At 36.6% G+C, this 6,727-nt stretch overlaps 1 pseudogene; it reads left to right on the forward strand.

The window, feature by feature from the left end:
- The first annotated feature begins 987 nt into the window (after window positions 1-987).
- On the forward strand, window positions 988-6,727 carry LOC113114493 (melanin-concentrating hormone receptor 2-like; annotated as a pseudogene).

Raw genomic sequence — 6,727 nt, forward strand, 5'->3', positions numbered from 1 at the left:
CATTTTTTAAAAATATATTTAAATAAAAAATAGTTCCTTTAAATGTAAACAATATTTTACTATATTACTGTTTACATTTTTATATATTATTGTTGTTGTTATTATTATACATTAAACAAAAATACTGCACCCAATCAGACCATTCCTACCAGGTCATTTATAAACTGGACTGCTACAATGCTCTTTTGCATGCACTGTCAGACATGATTTGTAAGATATATGGATCAAATCCATAAATATATGCACATTTATTTTTATTTTTTTGGAGTAAACCTTTTCATCAATATCCTTTCTGCTCTGCGGGAGCAATCAGTGCTGTCTATAGACATCTGGAAGAGGATGAGCACATTAAGTTACTTCTTTATCTGTGGAAAAGAGGTTTCCAATCTTCAAAGGACATGCTTTGTTCTCTCCTGAAAAGTGTTCCCCCTTAAATCTAGGCAAGATGATGGAGTGCCTGTTTTTACAAGAATGCAGTGGTGCTGAAACTTGTTTAAGGATGTGTTAGGGAGATAAGGTATTAGTTTTAAAGTGTGAGCAAATGTTAGACTTTACCTGTTAATAGAACATAATCCATAAAAGGGCTGGGCAGCAAGATCAATTTAACAATTAATCTATTCAACCTTGAGACACAATGAACAGTGATAATACACAACCAATGTAAGCTTAAAGAGTGCTTGCAGTGCCTGCGTAATGGGTTCATTTTCTGCATGAACTGTTTATATGTATACATTAAAGCTACTTTGGATAAAGACATCTGTCAGTTAGCTTGGATGTAAACTTAAAAAAAGGTCTAATAAGATGTGCCTGTAACAGGCAGCAAGCATTCAGATCAAGGAGACTGATTGTGACCATTGGAGATGGAGCGTCTTGCTGTGATGGACTGCACAAATGTGTAATCAAATATTTTTGCTCTTAAATATTGAGTGAGACGGGTGAGCTTGGGGAGAGGACTCTGAAAGGGTGGAGACATACGCATCTCTTCAAACAGCCGAACTGAAGGAGACAGACGCGCAGATCCACCAGCTTTTGGGCACTTACTAAAACAGTATCTCAGGAGACTGAGAAAGCATCGGCAAACTGACTGAAAAGCAAAGCAGATGACAACAGGGGGATAACTGACAGCCGAGGGAAGCTTTTACAACTTTAAACGGTTGTGATATGAAGTAGAGCGCTGCGTAAAAGCTTGCGTAATCGTGCGCAGTCCAGACGACAACTTTTCACAGTCATTTCTTTTTTAAGCAAAAAGTTTTTTTTTTTTTAAGATGAACACCTCGGATATTCTTTGCGATTCCGAATTTGCGAATTCGTCAAACTTTTCGTGTGTGAACCGAACCGTTCCTTCGTACAGCATCATTGACATCGCGTCTTTCATGCACATCTTCCCCACTATCTACGGCATTTTGTGTTCAGTTGGAGTTCTGGCCAACGGTCTGGTGATCTATGCTGTGGCATCATGCAAGAAGAAGATGGTCTCTGATATTTACGTGCTGAATCTGGCCATCGCAGACCTGCTTTTCCTGTTGGTGATGCCGTTCAACATCCATCAGCTGGTCCGGGACAGACAGTGGGTCTTTGGCCACTTCATGTGTAAAGCTGTGGTGGTGGTGGATGTCAGTAACCAGTTTACCACAGTGGGCATTGTGACAGTGCTCTGCATTGACAGGTGAGAGTTGCATGAATTTGGGAAGTCAGAACAATATTAATGCGGTGGCCCATTGCTGCGTGCATGCAAAGTAGGCCTGAGAAAAATCACAAATGAGAGCTAACTGTCATTTCATATTTCATTGAAAATGTCCAGCTTTTTAAAGTATATATATATATATATATATATATATATATATATATATATATATATATATATATATATATATATATATATATATATATATATATATATATATATAGGCCTATGAATTTTTAATCTTTTTTATTTTTTTATTGAACGTTCTGAAACAAGACGCAAGATTTAAAAAACGTAATATGACTGTCCAAATAATAATTTTCAGAAATAAAACGTTCTATGATTAATGTAACAAAAAAAAAAAATACGTTTTTGACCAGGTAACTCTGTATGAAAGTTATGTTGACATTACTGGAAGAACGTTTGTTCATAACTTGTTTCTTATTGGAGTCTTGAGTCTCATCTGCAGTTTATATAAGAGATAACAACTTTGTGCTGAGCTTTGCCAAACTTCCAAAGTCTGTAATCAGAAGATTTCAGTGTGACCTCAAATATTCTTTCCAGGAGATGCTCATTATAGTAATCAGTCATTTTTAATATAAATTACTGCAGTAGGCTAGATGTGCTTTGTGTGATTTGTTTTTATTATTGGCATAAATATTTACTAAAGTTAAAGTTGGAATTGAATAAAACTATTTGTATGTAGCAATAAGCAGTGGCATCACCATATCTGAGCATTTGGATGTGTTTTCTTGGGACAAATTTTTTGATTTAATGGAACAGTGCTTGGATGCTTGGGCGAAGCATCTGACCTTCCGAATAAAGAGAGACATCACCATATGATAACCTGCTTGTTGTGCCCCAGTATAAACTCTCTGCGGTGGATGGTACAGCTTTCTGTATTATAGGCCTTAAACTATGGAATATGCTGCCCCATAATATTCGTGCTGCCTCCTCTCTCCTTTAAGTCTCAACTTAAAACTCATCTATTCACTTTGTTCTCTAAACCACTCATTTACCTCTCTGCTTCTCTATTTCTCAACTTCTGTTTGTATGACATATGACCACTTTCTTGACCTAATTTGTGTTTATCATATGATTGCATGACCTCTTAACTGTAGTTCATTTTTGTCAATACCTATTTGTCTGAATGTCATTTTTGAGTATCTGTTGTGTACGTATATATATATTTATACATTTATTATTATTATTATTATTATTATTATTATTATTATTATTTGCCAATTGCTTGTATTATTTTGTGAAACGGCCTTGGGCTCTTGACTGTCTGGTGTATTTTGTTTCCCAGTTTGCTTCTGTTATTTTGGAAAACGTCCTTGGGTTCTTGAAAGGCACTATAAAAATAAAACATATTATTATTCTTATTTTTTTTTTTTTTTTGCATGTTATTTGCAACAATCATTATCCAAAATAGGCTTCATTTTTGCTAGATATAAATATATAATAATACATATAATGACATTTCTTTCCTTGACCTATGACATGTAACTGACACATTTCTTTCAGATTCAAACCAATACAGTCAAGATAATAAATGTGCTTGAGGAGTGCATCAGCTTTGAGGTCAAAGAGATAGAATTCTTTATTCAAACTCTAATTACAGAGCACAGACTTTTTTCACCAAATTATATGAAATTACAGTCCAGCTGTTCATTGCTGCTAATCAAAGTCTAGTCTAGATGTTCCACTGAATGTATGCAAAGAAAAAAAGAAAAAGAAAAGAATGAAATCAATGCGACTCTCACATCCATGTGATACATGCTACATGACCTTGAAAAATAAAGCATGCTGCATCTGCAAGACTGTACTACAGCAATAGCAGTGTGTGACACTGAAAAGCCCTCGTACTTATAATTAGCATACAAAAGCACTTTAACACAACATCTCACCGAATGCACATAAAAAACAGAGTGCAGAGGAGTTTTTGCTTAGTTGTAGGTGTCAAAGACATGAGTCCCCCAGAAAGCCTCTTGATGCATGATTAGGTGATGAAGCTCCAATATATCACTTTTTCATATTATGTCATTGCTGTATTCCAAAAGGAATTCTGTTGGTCTTCACTGGGTCACTCGCTTAAAGTTACTTAGATACCGAATCTTAACTGCACATTTTCATTATCTTTTGCTAAACATTATAATCCCACATTCTATTTAAAAGACAACCTTAGTGACTGTTACTACTGTAAGCAATACATTACACATGAAGCCAGACACATTCTCTTCCCTTTAAAAGAAATTGCAAAGGAAAAAAACAAACATTGTTGTCTACGAGAGCTGTGTTTGGACTGTTCACACGTAAAGTACACATCTGTTGACTTTACACACAAGCTTTTTTCATTTGATTTCTAGAAATCTAGAATACAAACACAGCAAATGCATTTCTTAGAAAGCTGTCACTTGCTGTGCTGTTTTGCAGCTCTAGTAGCATGTGAACGGTTTGCTTTCCAAGAGTCAAGACAAGTCAGCTTTATTTGTATAGCTCTTTTCACGATACATATTGTTTCAAAGCCGCTTTTGGTAAAACAGTGCCTTTATACCCCTAGCGAGCAAGACAAAGGCAACTGTGCCAGGAAAGGATGCTGGAACGAGGAAGGATGTTTATTTTAACACTGATGATAATAAGAAATGATTTCCTGAGCAGCAAATCAGCACATGATTTCTGAAGGATTTGCATTTTACAACATATTAGATTGAACAAAAAACTGTAAAGAAATATTTTAGAACATTACAGTTTTACTGTATTTTTAAACTATGGCTGGATGCAGGCAGTTGTTTTGTTGGACAATTTGTACAAAAGATACACATTTTTTATTTGGATAGGACAGTAGAGTGACGACAGGGAAGCATTGGGTGGAGAGAGGGGAGCAGGATCAGCGAAGGATCAAGAGACAGGAATTGAACTCGGGTTGTCATGAACAACTCTATGTTGATGCACTAACCATCAGGCTATTGGCACAGACACAGTTGGTACAAAAGATAAACTCAAATTCTACTCACTGAATCATCTTTAGTGAAAGCTACAATTTGTCCTCATTTTAACTTATACAAAGTTATTTATGCTACAATATAGTTTCAAAATCTCTCTGTTTTGCATGAATATTATAATAGCCCTGCATTTGAGTTTTCATTAAAGTTTAATCCTGAATCTTTTTTTATTCTCATATTAAAAAAAATATCATTAAAAAAATAAGATCTCTTTCTTCCAGAAAATGGAAAAATAGATCAAATAGAGATCAAATTACTTGTGCTTACGTCTCCAACTTCTCAATATTGCTCTCTATAGAAAAAGACCCTATTAATCTCACAAGTCTGCTCTGTATAGAGTATCAGAAGACATTTTAATCATATCACAAACTGTGCTCAGATTTGCCAAGATACCAAAGTCTGCTAAAGAGATCAGATTTCAGTATGAACTCAAACATTTCTTGGCAAATTTAAGGCAAATTTATCTGAGCTCAATTTTCTAACTATTACTGTTTCTGTTTCTATTTCTCCTAAGCAATTTAATGAGAAACATCTCATACAAAGTTACATTTACATGACATTAATGCATTTAGCAGACACTTCTATCCAAAGCAACTTACAGTGCATTCAGACTATAAATTTTTTACCTTACATGTGTTCCCTGGGAATCAAACCCACAACCTTTTGCACTGCTAATGCAATGCTCTACCACTCAACCACAGGAACAAATTGATGCAGCAATATCAAAAGAGCTAAAAAATAAATAAAAGTTATTTATTTATTTATTTTACATTAACTCTTGGGTGGCACTACTTTGATTACCATGATTTATTGTTTCTATTTCCAGGTACATTGCAATCGTTCACCCCACATCTGAAAAGAGGACCATTCAGTGGACCATCATCATTAACATTTTGGTGTGGTTGGGCAGCTTCCTTCTGAGCATCCCGGTCATGATATATGCTAAAGTCATCTCCAAAAAGAACATGAACATTTGTATGATTAACCTGGATGGGCCTCAGGATATGTACTGGTACACACTCTACCAGTCCATGCTGGGTTTCATCGTCCCCCTCATTATAATAAGCACATTTTACACTCTCACTCTGTACCACGTGTTCCGCTCCATCCGGCGGGTCAAACGCAAGCAGTCAGTGTGGGCCAAGCGGGCCACTAAGACAGTTGTGATGGTGATCGCCCTGTTCTTGGTCTGCTGGTCTCCCTATCATGTCATCCAGGTGATCAACCTCAGCATCCAGCAGCCCACCAGTGCTTTTGTCTACGCGTACAACATCAGCATCTGCCTGAGTTACTCTCACAGCTGCATCAACCCTCTAATGCTGCTGTTGTTCGCTCAAAACTACCGCGATCGCATCTGCCATCACAAAGAGCTACGCTCCCAAATCAGCTCGTCCAAGACCACCGTCAAAAACCGACGGAGGGTCTGGCATGAGCCCGGACACCAGCCACCGCTGTACCGTTATCTAGCGCCCGTCGAGCCTCGCTGGACATGCTAACTGAGGAAAATGAAGCGAAAATGTAAGGCCTGCACTGCAACACTTGCTGCACGGGTGTCAATCGCATGGTAGCTTGTTTCTCAAAGGGGATAACTGTGAAATGAAATGCCACAGTGAACTTTCAGGAGGCAGCAAGGATTGAATCAGCACTCGACTGTGGTTATGGTTTGTGTCACTATAAAAAAGTCATTATAATGTTTTCAATGTTTACTGTTAATTTATCTGTTATTCTTTGTATACTGTTACGGAGTGTCTATTTACACTAGGTGCAAATAGCACACATTGTTGACAGAGGTTATTATGCTAACTCCGCCCACCAATGTGTGATTGGGATAGTCAACAATACAAAAGATGACTAGCTAGCAACAAGCTCCAGTGGCATAGACTTTTGACGTGAATGTTTGGATTTGCCTTTTATCAACCTCTTTCTTCTCCCTTTTCAATTTTCGTATTACATCTGAAAGGCATTTTTAATATATAAAAATGAAGGAAATAATCGAAAAGTTGAATATAAAGTATCAATTAGGGGTAGAGTTAGTGTA

This window comes from Carassius auratus, chromosome 14 (assembly GCF_003368295.1).
Source record: "Carassius auratus strain Wakin chromosome 14, ASM336829v1, whole genome shotgun sequence".
In the NCBI taxonomy this organism is placed as follows: Eukaryota; Metazoa; Chordata; class Actinopteri; order Cypriniformes; family Cyprinidae; genus Carassius; species Carassius auratus.